We start from the raw sequence: 16,869 nt of genomic DNA, 5'->3' as shown, positions 1-16,869 counted from the left end.
TAACTGTCATCTTTCGGCCGCTGAGGGAGAGAACAGGCTGGCCCAACGTCATCAGGGGCTAGCCTGAAGACAGAGTGCCCTCCCTCCATGACTGTCATCTTTCGGCCGTTGAGGGAGAGAACAGGCTGGCCCAACGTCATCAGGGGCTGGCCTGAAGACAGAGTGCCCTCCCTCCATAGCTGTCATCTTTCGGCCGTTGAGGGAGAGAACAGGCTGGCTCAACGTCATCAGGGGCTAGCTTGAAGACAGAGTGCCCTCCCTCCATAACTGTCATCTTTCAGCCGTTGAGGGAGAGAACAGGCTGGCCCAACAACATCAGGGGCTAGCCTGAAGATACAGTGTATCTTAATTGTAGATTTTTCTTGTACTGTTATATAATTTTCTTGTACACCGCTATGATCTATTTGGAATAGCGGTTTATAAATAAAACATATTATTATTATTATAAAGCACGCCCGTGTATGGCGCAGGTGCGCTGTACCAAGTTTTTCCCCATTTTTCAAGTTCTATAGATCTCCCAATCTCAAGGGACCATTTCAGCATAGTATGTTTAATTGTTTCCTGTTCCAATTGCCTCTTGTTCAATAACTTATAAAATTTAGATATATGACCTGTTTTGTTATCAAAAAAATATTTCGTCAAGTTCCATTTTATCTTTATTAATTCCTGGATTTTTATTATTGAGCCAAAAACGTTCCGAGAGTTGTCTGTGGAGATACCAGTCATTTAATATACTCTCTGCTTGCTTAAATAAATAAATAAATAAATGACAGCACATTAATTAATTATACCCACTACATAATTAATTAATTAATAATTTCCCCTATTTCTAATAGTATTGGGAACTATTTTTTTTTTAAAAAAAAACCTATCATTCCAAATGCTGACAGAAATACATCATTCTGCTTATAACAAGTACAGTGGTTGTTTTTTTCAGTTTACCTCTGTCATTCTCTATAATTAAGGATGCTAGGGGGGATTTTTCTATATGGTTACAGGTGATATAAAATGGAACAGATTTTCGCTGTTATACCATCTGCAGCACTGGCATTTTGAGAGAACTAGACTTTTATTTCCATGTTGTCTGAAATTTTTTTACTAAATATTAAAGTGAAGATATTTCCCTCTACACACAAATGAATTCAATTTCATGCCCAAATCTGAAAGGATTTTTCTTAAATCTTGTTTTATTTGTGTGCACCAGTAAATATGATAATTCAAGACTTAACTAAATATCACATTACAGATATAGATTATAATGGGGCCAAAATTAGAGTTCGGGAGAACAGAGCAACTGCATGCTCCCAAACCCTAGCATGCGTCCGCAGTGCCATCATGGCAGCCTCCTGTCCACATGGGGGCTGCCATGATGATACAGGCCGTGCTGCCCTCCTTGCATCATCAATGCGCCACAGTGCGGCAATGGCATACTCATGGCGTTCACTGCCCACGACAAAAAGATCCTGCTTTTAGTGGGTTCTTTTTGGTGCGGAGTGATGCTGCGTGGTTTGGTTCCTGCAGCATTCCCTCAGAGGCAAAAATGGGCGCCTCCAGCCTGCCCTTCCAGGGTGGTCTGTCGAGCCCCTGTGTTTCACATTTTCAAGCATGATAGTTAGTTAAAAATGAAAATTTGTAATCACAGGCTGCAATCAATTGCAAAAAGCAAGGGAGCAGGAGGACCACAAGCAACTTTGTCAACTTAGACTGATAGTTACAGTCATCTATGTTCACTCAGTCTTTGGACATGACACCACCCATTATGCAGGGGAGGGCAATGTACTGCACTACAAACTAAAGGTAGTAATTCAGTGACTAAAAAAGCTAATGCAATCCTAGCCTATTTCAATAGATATATAATTTCCAGACTGAGTGAAGTAATATTACCCATCCATTCTTCTTTGGTCAGACCTCATATGGGGGCTGTCCACATAGGCCAAAAAGCCTGTATTTCACATGGCTTTCATTCTGTTTGAACAACACAGGCGATTAGCCCCAGGCTGCGAGAGAGCTGGGACTAGGCAGAGTGGATGTGGATCTAATGGATCTGGCCCAACCCCACGTCAAAAAGTCTTAGTGTGGGCAAATATGAGCCCCCATTTGCTTGTTTTCTGTTGTTCTAGAGATCAGAACATGAACCAATTGCAACAAAAAAGTTCTATCTAAGCAATGGGATGTACGTCTTGGCAGTAAGAAATTTTCAACAGTGGAACAGATTACCTTGGAGAGTGGTGAATTCTCCTTCATTTGAGGTCTTTAAATGGAAGTAGATGGTCATGTTTGGGGAGTGTTATAGTTTTACATTCCTGCATAACACAAGGTTGGAAAAGATGGCCCTTACAATCCCTTCAACTCTATGACACTGCAAGAGGGTGGGAGCTGCATTGTCTCCCCACAAGATCTTTGAAACTCACTTCAACTCCAGTTTTTCCCCACAGGACTTTTTCATCCCAGGAGAGACTTTTTTCAAAAGTAGAAAGTAAACCAGAAGTCAATTTACAAGTTCACTTCCAGGCTTTGCATGGGATACCCCCTGCCCAAAAAAAGTTTTCAACTTTTTATTTTGTCATATAGGTCCTTGTCCTTCTAAAATGGCTTTGAGGCCACATGCCCTTTGTCCACTTCCACTTGTTGCTTCTGGATTCCCAATCTAATCTTGGTCCAAAGTAATGCTATCCATCAGGACCCCCAGCAGCACTGTGAGGGAATAACAATGGGATCATTAACCATAGCACTTAAAGGCTAGACTAGCTTTTGGCTAATGTAAGGAGAAAAATGACTGTCACTATGCATTGAGGGAGGGGTACTAAGTGCCTCAAGAAACATATCATATTGACAACTTTATATCCAGCAACATTTCCCTGAAGGAACAAACATACAAGTTTCAAGGATATGTTCAAGTTGTATATTGTTGCATTATGATCTTATGCAAGTTTACTAGATAATGAATTCCACTGAGTTAGATAGGACTTACTCTCTAATATATTGCTTACAAGAATATAACATTAAACAGCTGACATGACGGTATAGCAAAAGCAAAAAAACCAAACCAAACAAAGAAAAAACACTATTGTGCTAAACATAGTTCTTTACAATACTACATCTGGCCCTATGGAGAATAAATCCCATAATATTAATGAAAGAAGCAAGCCTGTTAAGAATTGAGTCTTTCAATTCTGAGCCATAATTTTACACTGAAAGGAAAAACTGCAGAAGAGAGCTGTAAAAACAAAACAAAACAAACCGCTCAGCATTAACAACCACACTTTAGAATACCAAACAAACCGACAAACCCAGCTCTTAAAAAGGAGATACATTTCATATATTCAGATGAGTAACTCTTATCTGGAATTCCAAAATCTAAAATATGCCCAAATCCAAAATTGTCCACATGTATGGTTAAGATAGTGTCACCTTTGCTTTCAGATGGTTCAGTGTACACAAACTTTGTTTCATACACAAAATTATGAAATATGTTATGTATAAAATTAACTTCAAGTTATGCATATAATGTGTATACAAAACACAAATGAATTTCATGTTTAGACTTCGGCTCCATCTCCAAGCTATCTCATTATGTATATACAAATATTCTAAAATCAAAAAAATAAAAAAAATAAAAAAATCCCAAACACTTCTGGTCCCAAGCATTGTGGATAAGGGAGACTCAACCTGTAATATGAAACTGGCAAAGCAGTAATCAACCTCTCATTGGAATATGAATCCAGCTAATTTCCTCTGCGTGGGTCAAAGCTGTCAAAGGGAGTCTAACTTTTCATTACTTTCCCCAAGCAGTCACCACCTTCCAGGGAAGTTAAATAAGCCTTAAGCACAGCAGCTTTAAAAGCACACTGTGCCTGACACACACAGTTATTCAAAAATAAAATAAAATAAATGACTTGCTGCCAGGCTGCAAATTTTACAGGCATGTTTATTGCACTTCAGTGTTAGAGGCAAGACCTGCAATTATATTTTTGACAACAGTTGTCACATTTAACCAACACAGAGGAAAATTCCCCAAAGCACAGCCAAATAAATCACCATACCTGCTGTTGGGTGAATTCCTACATCTATGCCTGAACCTGTTCTGCTGAAAATGAGAGCAGTCTATGATACTTAAAAATGTATCTATCAACAAAAGAAGAGCTCAATCAGGACAGCCTTGTGGAATCTGTCACCTGCTTACTTAATGCTATTGGCTTCAATAGGATCTATACGCAGCACAAACATTATAAAGAATATGTACATTTTCCCTTTGATAAATAAGCAGGTCTCTATTCAAAAGTTGTCAGCACGATATATATATTTTAGTCCTGAGGTAGAATGCCAAAAAAGTGGCTTATTGGTGGGTTTCTTTACATAAAAGTATTGTATTTTGCAAATGTACTTCATGCAAAAACAAAATTTTCTCAAAAATATCTCCAAATGGGAAAAATAATAAAAAATAAGCAAAAAAAATTATAATCAACCCTAATGGAGAGAAATCTTTGAAATCTTTGTTTTTGCACTCAGTAATGAATTAAGTAAAGTTCTATGTTTCTGTTTCTGAGAAATTCGTATTTATATGTGGGCAAAGAGGGTAAAAAGTAAAAAAAAGTAAGAAGGTAAACGAGACAAAAAGACATTGTTTAGAAAATGTAGTCTTTCTAAAAGAGCAGAAACCTATAATTTTTTGAAATATCATCTTCATTATATATTTCTTTAAAGCAGGGTGGCAAATAATGTTGTTGGACTGTAGATCCCAGCAACCCTAGCCAGCATATTGAAGATCTTGGAAATATCTGGAAGGCCACATGATTTCTGCCTGCAGCTTTAAAGAATCTATTCAAATATATTTGAAGAATTTTTGACAAAAGAAACTTGTCCAAGCAAATTTGTAACCTTTCCAACTAGCTTTGAAAATGCAAGGTTTCAGAACATAAAAATCGGTCATTATTCTGGTAATCATTAACTGTAATACATTCTTCTCTGTGTGTCCTTTCTACCTAATCCTTCTTATCCTCCTCATCACTGCCCAAAGTAGGGTCAACTGACTAAACTGGAAAGTGTAATCATATGTTGTTACTGTTCCCAATGGTAGAAAATTGTGATTTTATGGGGTCTGATATGGCTACTAGCCAATGGCCCCTCTTTCCTATAAAGTCTATTAATACCATGAATTCAGAACTCTTGGGGAAAGAAAAAAGAATGTTTCCCGGGAAGCAAATATTTCTCTCCTTCTTAAGATTCCACTTTGTTTCTTAAAGTGCTTGCAGACGCATGTGTAGATAATACAAAAGGAGATCAGCATAAAGGTTTTTAGAAACAGTTTGTTAAGCAAAATATCCCTCCAGACTCTGAAGATGTCATCCACAGAAACCTGGGCACTACAACCAAGACCTCACTTTGCCTATACAGGGTTTTTGCAGCAGCAGCTAGTGGCTCTCAGATCAGTGGGGTGGTGAGTCTGTTTTGGGCTTGAATTTTAAAGGAACTATCCAAGGGACAGAACAGGAAAAAGCATCTCGAACTTATTTTTTCCAAAAGTAGTTCAAAATCCTGCAGTACACACCAGCTGCTCCCGAGGTGGCCTGAATGCGCATGGCCTGACCACACAGTGCAGTATCAAGCCATGCTGCTGGGTAATTTTTTTGTCGCCTCCCCACTATGCGCATATGCACTGTCACACAAAAACATTGCCGGCAACTGACTGCTGCCTAGATGCCATCCCTTTGGATGGCTGCTCCTTTGATCAGCCACACACTCTCACTGGCGATCCACCACAGGGCACTGGAGCACTGGTGTGCCTAGTAAAACACTGGCAAAGCACTAATGCCCCCTCACCACTTGCTGCATTTATATTTCTTCACCCCATGCCCCCTCCGCCTCCTCGCCGGACCACCGTCGCCGCCAGAGCCGTGCCTTCTGCCGGGCGGCCTCCTCCCGGGGTGTCGGAGGTGCGCATATGCGCACCGCCCCGGGAGAGCCGCCCACAGACTGAAGGAGCACTGCTGCGCAACTGCGCAGTTGCGCAGCTTTTGCCGGGTTAGAGAGGCTGTGGGTTAGCCTTTAGAGCAGAGGATGCCTGGGGTGGCTAACCTCTGCTCTTTAAGTTGTCGCAGAGGGGGGGGGGGGGAGGTTATGGATGTGGGGGATGCATGGGCTGGGGAGGAAAGGGATAACATCACTACGAGCGGAGCTCTCATTGAGGTAGTGTGGGGCAGGGGGAGGTATGGCGGTGGGAGAAGGGACTTGCGTTCCAGGGGAAGGAGAGATCGATGCATCATATCTATCTCCCCTTCCTGTCCCCCTCCCAACCTAAGGGACCTGAGGGTCACTCCAACCGTGCCACAAACCCTGTCACTGCTCCTGTGCAATGCCAGGTCAATCAACAACAAGACCCACATCCTCCACGACCTGTTGGAGGACAGTGAGTGTGACCTGGCTTGCATTACCGAGACCTGGCTTGGGCCTGAAGGAGATGCTGTGTGGGCTCAGGCCCTGCCTGACGGGTTCTCGGTGAAGGACCAGCCCAGGTTAGGTGGGCGGGGGGGGGTGTGGCCTTGATACATAGGAACACCTTGTCCCTCACCAGGAACCACATCTCGATTTGGTCTTCTGTTTGGATGCGGAAAATCCGTGGGTGGAAATATCCAATATTTCCCCCCTGTCATGGACGGATCATTTCCTGGTGGAGGCTAAAATCAAGGTCTCTACCCAGATCCCCCCCGGGGGTGGCGGACCAGTTAGGATGGTCCACCCTCGAAGGCTGATGGAACCCAAAAGGTTCCAGGAAGCTTTAGAGGGACACATGGTTGGAAGTGATGGCGATTCTGTTGATGCCCTCACCGGTATCTGGAATACCGGTCTTTCTAGGGCTATACACAGTATCGCTCCCAAGCACCCTCTCAGGCCCGCTTCCAAACGTAAGCCCTGGTATACGGAAGATCTCCGGGCCAGGAAGCGGGAACTGCGACGGCTAGAGTACCGTTGGCGGAAACACCTTCGCTTAGACGACAAGGCTCTCCTAGACCAACTGTTAGAGGACTACGGAGAGGCGATACGAGCAGCTAAGAATTCGTTCTATGGTGCTCGTGTCGCGTCCGCGGAATCGCGTCCAGCAGAGTTGTTCAGGGTGGTCAGGGAGCTAACTCAGCTCCCTCCCGCCCTGAACCAGATCCTTGAACCTTCTAAGGCCTGCTGTGACCAATTTAACGACTTTTTCGTGGATAAAACCTCTCGGATAAGCGAAGGTCTTAACGCCGACATTCAAGCAGAACCTAGGGTAGAGGCGTCCAGAGCCTCCGTGGACTCCATTAAACTGGATCAGTTTGAGTTGGTAAGTACCGATGATGTGGACAAGATCCTCGGAAGTGTTCGGAAGACAACCTGCTCTCTCAATCCCTGTCCCTCGTGGCTAGCGGCCCAGGGGGGACCGGCGGTAACTTTATTGTTACGCCGGATCATCAATACATCTTTGAAGGAAGGGGAATTTCCATCAGAATTAAAATTGGCCATTGTAAAACCTATATTAAAAAAGCCTTCCCTTGACCCCCTGGTACATAATAATTATCGGCCAGTTTCGCTGCTGCCATTTTTGGGGAAGGTGATCGAGAGGGCGGTTGCGATACAGCTTCAGGCGGTCTTGGATGAAACGGATTATCTGGACCCATTTGAAACTGGCTTTCGGGCGGGCTACGGGGTTGAGACGCCCATGGTCGCCTTGGTCAATGATCTCCGTCTGGGCATCGACAGGGGAAGCGTGTCCCTGTTGGTGCTCTTGGACATCTCAGCGGCTTTCGATACCATAGACCATGGTATCCTTCTGGGGCGCCTGGCAGAGGTGGGAATCGGGGGCACTGTGCTCCAGTGGTTCCGGTCCTACCTCTCCGGGAGGTCCCAGATGGTGCAGCTGGGAGACGTGTGCTCCAATGAGAGGGCCCTTAAAACTGGGGTCCCTCAAGGAGCCATTCTGTCTCCCATGCTATTTAACATTTACATGAAACCGCTGGGAGAGATCATCCGGAGACATGGGGCGCGGGGTTATCAGTACGCTGATGACACCCAAATAATTTTCTCTATGTCTCCGACTGATGCAGTGACTGAGGATGGCGTCTCTCCTCTCGTGGCGTGCCTGGAGTCAGTAATGGGCTGGATGAGGGAAAACCGACTCAAATTGAATCCAGAGAAAACGGAGGTACTTGTGATAGGTTCCCCTGGTCCAGGAATGGCGGTAGTTCCACCTGTCCTGAACGGGGTCACGCTCCCTGTGAAGGACTCTGTGCGCAGTCTGGGGGTGCTTCTTGACTCGTCGCTTCACCTGACTGCTCAGGTGAATGTGGCGGTCAAGAGCGCCTGTTATCAGCTTCGGCTTATTCGCCAGCTGCGCCCATACCTGGCCCAGAGGGACCTTGAAATGGTAGTACATGCTCTGGTAACCTCGAGATTGGATTTCTGCAACGCACTCTACATGAGGCAACCCTTATACCAAACCCGGAAGCTGCAAATGGTACAGAATATGGCAGCCAGGCTGGTCACTGGAACCTCCAGGGCCAGCCATATCACACCGGTGCTTAAAGACCTGCACTGGCTGCCTATTCGCTTCCGGGCACAATATAAGGTGTTGGTAATGACCTATAAAGCCCTAAATGGCTTGGGCCCAGGATACCTGAAGGACCGCCTCTCCCTGTATATTCCGTCCCGCACCCTCAGAACATCTGGGCAGCAACTCCTTAGGGTGCCAGGGGCTAGGCTGTCCTCCACTACGAGGAGGACATTCTCCATCGCCGCCCCGGCCCTTTGGAACACGCTGCCCATAGAGCTCCGCTCGATTACCTCCCTGGCCCAATTTAGAAAGGATTTGAAAACCTTTCTCTTCCATCGTGCATTCCCCGACTAAAAGTCCAGTGGGCCTCCCTTCCTCTCCTGTGGCAAAGCGGACGGGCTAACGGGGGTTTTATATTGTTGTTGGTTTACTGTATTGTATTGTATTTTAATGTATTGATATATTTTGTATTTTATCTTGATGTAAACCGCCCTGATCTATGGAAGGGCGGTATATAAATAAAACTTTTATTTATTTATTATTATGCCCTCTCTTGAACTCTCTGGTTTGTGTATGTTGTAATTACAATTGTGTAAAAGGTGTCACACGTTCACTTTTTCACATTGCTGCCCTGACTGCCTGGGTAAACTGGCTTCATCCTTTTAAAATGTTCACTAGTGCATTTATATGCAGCCTTAGGGTTGGGGTTAGGATAGATCACTTCTTCAGAACCACTCTGGTAGTGAAGCGTTTATATGCAGGCACAAAGTTGTGCATTTTTCCTGCTAAATTAGAACATCTCACATTGTTTTTGCTATGGTTTTTAGCTCTGGAATGCAGCTTCAATCCAGTTTCCAACCGTTTTGGAGGCATGTGTCATCTAAACACCCTGCCTTTAAAGTGGTTTGAAACTGCTTTATTTGGCTTGTGTGTTTCACCCCCAAGATCCTAAACCAATTTTGGCATATGGTTCAGCATCTTTGACATCCCTTTGAAAAATTGGACTGAAACCTGGGGGAGATCCACAGATTCAATGACACAAGAGATTCTATGTGTGCCATTCGTTTTTTAGTTAATTCCCCTTGTCATTAAGCATATAAAGAAAAAAAGCCGGGGGGGGGGGAACCTTTAAGCATGGAAAATAGTTCTCTTCAATTTATACATTTCAGTCAAATGCACTATAGGTTGAATATCCCTTACCCAGAAATTCGAAATACTCCAAAATCCAAAATTGTCTACTTGAGTGGCTGAGATACTGGCACCTTTGATTTCTCATGGTTCAATGTAAATACACTTTGTTTCATGCACAAAATTATTTAAAAAAATTATTTATAAAATTACCTGCAGGCTCTGTGTATAAACAAAACAAACAAACAAACAAAACAAACAAACAGCTTCATTTATATATCCCTTCATACTGACAGAGCAGTGTCTAAGCAGTTTACAACTGTAAGCTAATTGCCTCCAACAATCTGGGTACTCATTTTAGCAACCTTGGAAGGATGCAAGCCTGAGTCAAGCTTGAGCCCCCTTGGCTAGGATTGAGCTCACAATGTTATGGTTTTGAGTGAGTTGCTGCAGTACAGGCATTTAACCACTGCACCACCAGGGCTCTTCATAAGGTGCTTATGAAACACAAATGAATTTCATGTTTAGACTTGGGTCCCATCTATCTCCAAAATATTTCACTATGTTAATCCAATATTCCAAAATCCAAACAAATCCAAAATCCAAAACACTTCTGGTCCCAAGCATTTTGGATAAGGGATATTCAACCTGTGTATAGCACTAGAATGCTATGGTCCCAGTGGTGGAGGGATTCTCCCCTTGTTTCTGTGGGATGATTATCCCACCGCCATCACTCAGATCATAATCAGGGATGCCACTTTATTAACTGGCTCTGGTCCTGTGTCATTAGCGGCAGTCATACAAAAAGCCATTGAGTAGGTGAATTTTTCATTTTTTCCATGGTGTGGTCAATACACAGGAACAAAAACAGTACAAAAACCACAAAAAAGAAAAAGAATAACAGTATTACATACATACATACATACATACATACATACATCTTAGCTGCAAATATTCCAACATGAGTCGAGTGTGCTATTGCTTTGCTATATTTATCCCAAAATGGACAGCTCCCCCCACCAAAAAAATTCACCAATAGGATCTAAAATTAAAGATATTTCAAATTAATCTCAGTGATGTCTCCTATTTGTTTAAATTGTCATGTACTTAACATTAATGGAAAAAAAATAGTTATAGAAGCACTAAGATTCAGCTTCAGATTTTCTGGCACTATAGTCCAGGAGGATATGCATATTAAAAATTCTTGAAAACCAGCATTATTTCTTACCTAATAAGAACTGAAGTATGTACTGGCTTGAAGCTCATTGGACTACTTCACCAGGCAGTGTAAAGATGCTGGCATTAGCATGTTAAGAATTGGCACAATCATGCTCTGCCAGCCAAAATGTACTTCTGCTAGAAGAACTCTCTATCGCCAGTTCATCTCAGAAGGCTGCTGACAAAGGAATCTGCTAATAGAATGGCTCAGGTTGCTAAAATCTGCCAGCAGAAGAGCCAAAAAGGTGGCAGGAGAAAACTAGAGGGACGGAGGAGCTGAGTTATGCTTTATCCAAACTGCCTCCAACTGAGACACAAAATCCCAAAGTTGGCACAAACCTATGTCAGGATGAGGGTAGTCCTAGGTAATTTCTGGTATTTCTAGGCTTGGAAGGGTTTGGATTCAGCACAGCTCCAGCTGGCCTACCATCTATTCAGATGTCCCCTGTGGGCCATATTGTCTAATTAAGACTGCATTGTAAGTCTACAACTGAATCCAGATTAATAGGGAAAGATTATAAACATAAACACTGATTTACTGAAGTACAAAACATTTGAAGGACCAAAAACTGAGAATCACTATGTTAAACAGTCACCACTATCTGTGTAATCATTTTCTCCTGGAAGTAAATATGCAAAGCCTTAGTAATGAAGGGGTTCATAACAAAGAGCAAGTTTTTAAAGGTCTAAATGTGCTGATATCCTCAATTCAGAACTTTCCAAGTCAAGGAAGGTTATAAAGTAAAAATATTCAATTTTGTAGCCAGTCCTATTTTCTGAATCATGCATCCCTCTATATGTTGTTGAACTGCAGTTCCCAACAGCTTCTAGAGAAGGGACAAACAATTTGTCTGCTACATTAGAGGGCAGGACTAATGGCCATTGAGATAAAAGATTTCATTTCATTAGGAGAAACATCTAAATAGTCGGAGAGGTTGAGAAAGGAAGAAATAGAAGGTAGCTGTCTGCTGGCAATGCTTCAATTCTGGGTAATCAAATAGTAGGCTGGACTAGATGAATAAAACAGTTCTTTCCAATATGGTATCCCTGAAAGTTTGGGGTTCAGCTCCCATGATCTCTCACCTTTGGTCCTGTTAACCAGGGCAGATGAGAGCTTAAACTCTTTAGAGGGCAATAGATTGCAGAAGACTAGCCTACAAGGTCAGCTTCAGCTTTACAATGTAATTCATTTTAAAAGGTAGTATGTAAAGTGGTAGCTTAGTGATTAGGGCGCTGACCCTGATGGCCACAGGTTGGAAGATCGGCAGTTCAAAACCCAAGTGCTGCATGACGGAGTGAGCTCCTGTCACTAGTCCCAGATTCTGCCAACCTAGCAGTTCAAAAGCATATAAAAATGAAAGCAGATAAAGAGGTACCACTTTGATGGGAAGGTAACAGCATTCCATGTGCTTTGGCATTTAGTCATGCTGGTCACATGACCATGGAGTCATTTTTTGACAACCCTGGCTGTTCAGCTTAATAACAGAGATTAGCACTGCTCCCTACAGTTGGATACGACTAGATAATCACGTCAAAGGTGAAACCTTTACCTTTACCTTTATGTAATGCTGCCTTCAGCTTCAAGATACTGTTGCAATCTGATATACATTTTGAAAACACAGAAGTCACATAATTCATAAAGAGAGAATAATTTTTTTGCACATTCTAAGCCACTCACAGGAGCCAGATGCCTGCATAGGCCAATGAGCTTCAAGCCAATACATACTTCAGTTCTACACAAATTTTATTTATGTCTCATTATGAAACATAAAGCAAATAATTTGTAATTATTGTAGCAGCTGGGATATTAATATAGTATTACCTGCCTTTAAGCTTATTACATTTATAATTTCAAGTCATACGTTAAGATACTTCAAAGCCAAAACACATTTCTAGGCCACAGAGGCTCATTTGCATTGGACCCAGATCCCAAGCATTTTTATTTTAATAAAACAGTGCACTCATATGCAAACATGTTTACAAATAATCTGCCAACCTGCTTCTACACATCATGTGCTCAAGTTTAAACCTTATATAGTTCTATGAAAATAACAATGTTCTTTTGTCCACTTTACTTCACTATCGCTTTTTTTTTACTCAAGCAGAAAGGATCTTGAAGTAGAAGTGCAGGGATTGACCTTCTATGCATTTCACATACTTGTATATCTGAGATCTCTCAAAACTCCTATTGATTTTGCCTGGTACAAGTAAAATAATTCCAGATATTTGATGCCTCTCTTTCTTTATTGTCAGGAAAAGATGTAAATTTTGTCACTGTATAATTAATCATTGCTTGTAACTGAACATATACAGTTGCCAACTTATGCCTTTCATTTCACTTTCCAGAGGAAAGGACACTAATCTTCTCTATATTTAATCCTGAAACATATCAAATACAGAGTACTAATATTCCAGTAATACATTGCACAATCTAGAAGCGCAATCATTTAAATAAATGACTTCAGTATTTGTATATTGTACCAAATTTGTTGACATCTAAATACCCTGAAGGCAACAGCTCCTGTTTGATATTGGAAGCTAAGCAATGTTAGGGTTAGTTAGTACTTGCATGGGAAATTGCCAAGGAATACCAAGTGCCAGAGGCTGTATTACAGAGAAGGCAATGGCAGCTTAGCTGTGAGTATTCCTTACTAAAACTATAGAATTCATGGGGTCACATAAATCATCAGGCAACCTGAAATTACACACACAAACACACCCACAGTTATTAAATCAATAAAAGTATGGAAAAACCTACTAGGCTAACAAACATAATACAAGTTATAGGTCAAGATGACCAAAACCTGAACAGTTTTACTGATAAACAGGTGAATTTTCTGACTCTTGAAACTAATAATGTATGACTGCAAAAAGCATCTTAATATTGTGACTTTCCCATATCAAGGCATGAAAACTGATGACAATATTATAATATTTAAAACTCTAATGCCTTATAGGCAATCTGACTTGGGTGAAAATCTTCTTCTTAGACCTTCTTAAGGCTCTGTATCCAAGAAAAACTGGGAGGTGGGGGTAGGGACAGCTAAGTATACAGCTTCATACCACGCATGAGCACTTGGAAGTAGATCCTATTGAGTCTAATGGAATCATAGGCCCAAAATAACCATGAAGAAAAACTTACCTGTGCAGCATGATATATAAGAAGTATCTTGTTTAAATCAGGTCATTTTGGTAGCAGATGGCATTGTCTGGACAAGCTACTGGCAGTAGAATCATTTGCTAGTGTAAGAAGTGGGAGAGGAACACCCACTCAACAGGAACTGGAGATAGGAAAAAAATAGTTGGATTCACTTTTCCCTACTTATCCATTTTGCATCTTTTGCATCTACTAAAATGATCCTGGTAACGCAATTAAGTATCTTACTTTGGAATCCTTATAGTTTCAATATTTGTAATGAATTTTGGCGAAATCAATATACATGAGTAAAAATTTTTCATGTTTGCAAAATGTAAACAAACCTGATTTAGTTGACATGGAAAAACACATAAATAAAACTGTCAATTAATAAAAAGCATCAGGGATGTAGTGAAGATTTTGGGAAGGGGGGGCAGACTAAGTGCCACCATTATAATGGGGCCTGGGTGCAGCGGCGTGGCAGCACACACCATTCATTTTATCTAACGGAAGGGGGGTCCGGACCCCAAGGACCCCCCCCTTTGGCTACGTCCCTGAAAGCATACATACATGCATTTTTAAAAAGTATTCTATTATTGTGATGGGACAAAATTGCTGGTGGCATTCTGAGAAATGCAATCAAATTAGATTAATAGGTTTTCACATCTCTAGCAACACACACACACACACACACACACACACACACACACACACTACAAGTACAACAAAGCAGAACATCTGTACTGGTTCTGCTGTTGTTCTAGTAGAGACTGAACTACTTAAATCTGCTCTCTGTTTTTCATCCATAATGAGAAGAAACCAATGCTAATTTGCCTCCATTAAGTAAGGGAAATACTGTATTACCATTGTAAAGAATTTCTTCTCAACCGTTTTGGTCCAGGAGACAGAAGAACATTACATTAATCCATACAGTTTCCCATAAAACGCTTTGAAGTATTTCTGAATCTTTTGGAAGTGATGTTAATACTTTCCAGCTAAAGTTCCAACAACAACAAAAAGAAGGTGAATACATCTTGGAAAATGATCTAGGATTAGGGTTTGGGTTATTAACAAGAGATGTTGGCATTCTTTTATTGACAGCATAATACTAGCACATGTCTTCTTTGGGCCACTATGGAGGGAGGAATTCACTGTCTCCCTCATGTAAAAGGCCTCAAGTACCTCAATACCTATCTGTTTCATGGTGAGATTCCCTCCATTTAATGGCCATTTCGAAGAGGAGGCAATGGAGATGTGGCTGGCTATGTGCCTATAACCAGACACAATGATGAAGTCATCCTCCAGGACCTCCTGGAAGATCCTCAAAAAGTCCTGGAGGATGACATTGCCATTATGCATCTGCCTACAGACACACAGCCAGATGCTTCTCTACTCTTGGTGCTCTCTTCCAGCCACTAAATGGCCATGGAAGGGGTACCACAGAAATCAGATGAGCTCCATAGAAGGGGAAATTGGCATAGTTGCCTGGGTAGAACATTATGCTATATCTCCATATGCAGAATATTGGCTACTGTGACTAGTCTCTTGTCGTAAAACTTGGGCCGCATTGGGTCCCTTTTTAAGAGAAAGGCAGCATAAAAATGAAATAAATAAATAATAAATTGATGCTTTTATTGTGGTATCAGCAGATTTTGTGACTGGCCAGTGTTAATTTTCATTGTCACTTTCAGTGTCTTTTCAGTTTAACTTCCTTTGACCTCACTCTCTATAAAACTACTACAAAAAAGAAACAGATGTAAAGATGGGATCCTGGAAATTCTGGATTATGTGTCATGCATCTGATGATATGGGTTACATTCCACAATAGCTAATCCTATTAGAAATGTGTTAGTCTTTAAGGTGTCCCAGGAAATTTTTGCTGCAAAAGACTGACAGGACTAACACTTTGAAAACTCCTGCAATGAAACTCTTTTTCAAGACTGTCATTGCTTTCACTGATTTTTTTCTTGGGTGTGTCCCCCTCTACCCTGCTGCCCAAATCTTTTTAGAAAGGTAGAGTATAAAAGCTAAAAAGGGTAACTAAAAATTCATTAAATTAATAAATAAAGACAGATGATTGAGGTTGATGAATTTCTAGAACTTGTCATTGTAATATTCCTGTTTAATACTCAACATTTTCAACTTGGTGCCTTCTATATGTTTCAGACTTCAGCTCCCAAATTTCTAAAGCCATGCTGAATTGGGAATTTAAGAGTTGTAGTCTCTTATATTTGAAAGGTACTAAATTGAGGAAGATTAATTAGATTTTAAAAGTTAATTCTCTGGTATTAAAACGCATGTATAGAACCTCAGAGTTCACCCTCCTATTTTGAAGCACATAGTGCATAATAATTTGGATAAACAAGTAATAGCATTCAGTTCCTGATATGAAAGGATAGTCAGTCACATCCAAAAGAACTGTAAAGCAGGATTGTTAACAACAATGAATTAGCAATATAGTACATACATTTCTAAGAAAACTTCAGCACAAAAAAGGTTGCCTAAAGAAGATGCATCATTGCTAAAAGCTGAAGTCCATTTTTCTCATCACTAAGACTGATTCCAGGTATAAGTATGATTAAGACATAATGAAGGTTTAAGGTTTACTTTAATACCAACATGCTGCAGCAAAACTCAAAAATGTAAATTATCCCCCTTCAGGCATGATAGGAAGATTTATATTTTCCAGTTAAGTCTTTTCAATTAATGATAGTTTCCCATTACATCCAAATACAATGGGCCATTGGTATCTGTGGAGATTTTGTTTCAGGGCCCCCTATGGATACCAAAATCCATGGATATTCATGTCCCATTATATACTGTAGCATAGTAGAATGGTGTCCCTCATATAAAATGGCAAATTCAA

General features: G+C 41.2%; 1 protein-coding gene across 3 annotated transcripts in view; it reads right to left on the bottom strand.

The window, feature by feature from the left end:
* NGF (nerve growth factor) overlaps window positions 1–16,869 on the bottom strand; it is an 84,908-nt gene that overhangs the window by 63,720 nt on the left and 4,319 nt on the right. Inside the window, exon 1 of one of the 3 annotated variants that reach the window (XM_042463917.1) lies at window positions 14,010–14,137. The exons of the other annotated variants lie outside the window; for them this stretch is intronic. The gene's annotated coding sequence lies outside the window, so the exon portion shown is untranslated. Of the gene's footprint in view, window positions 1–14,009; window positions 14,138–16,869 lie in introns of those variants that run through there. 3 annotated transcript variants of the gene reach the window in all.

The sequence above is a fragment of the Sceloporus undulatus genome, chromosome 4, assembly GCF_019175285.1.
Source record: "Sceloporus undulatus isolate JIND9_A2432 ecotype Alabama chromosome 4, SceUnd_v1.1, whole genome shotgun sequence".
Classification (NCBI taxonomy): Eukaryota; Metazoa; Chordata; class Lepidosauria; order Squamata; family Phrynosomatidae; genus Sceloporus; species Sceloporus undulatus.
Note: the sequence above shows the minus strand (reverse complement) of the source record. Positions and strands in the feature narration are given on the sequence as shown.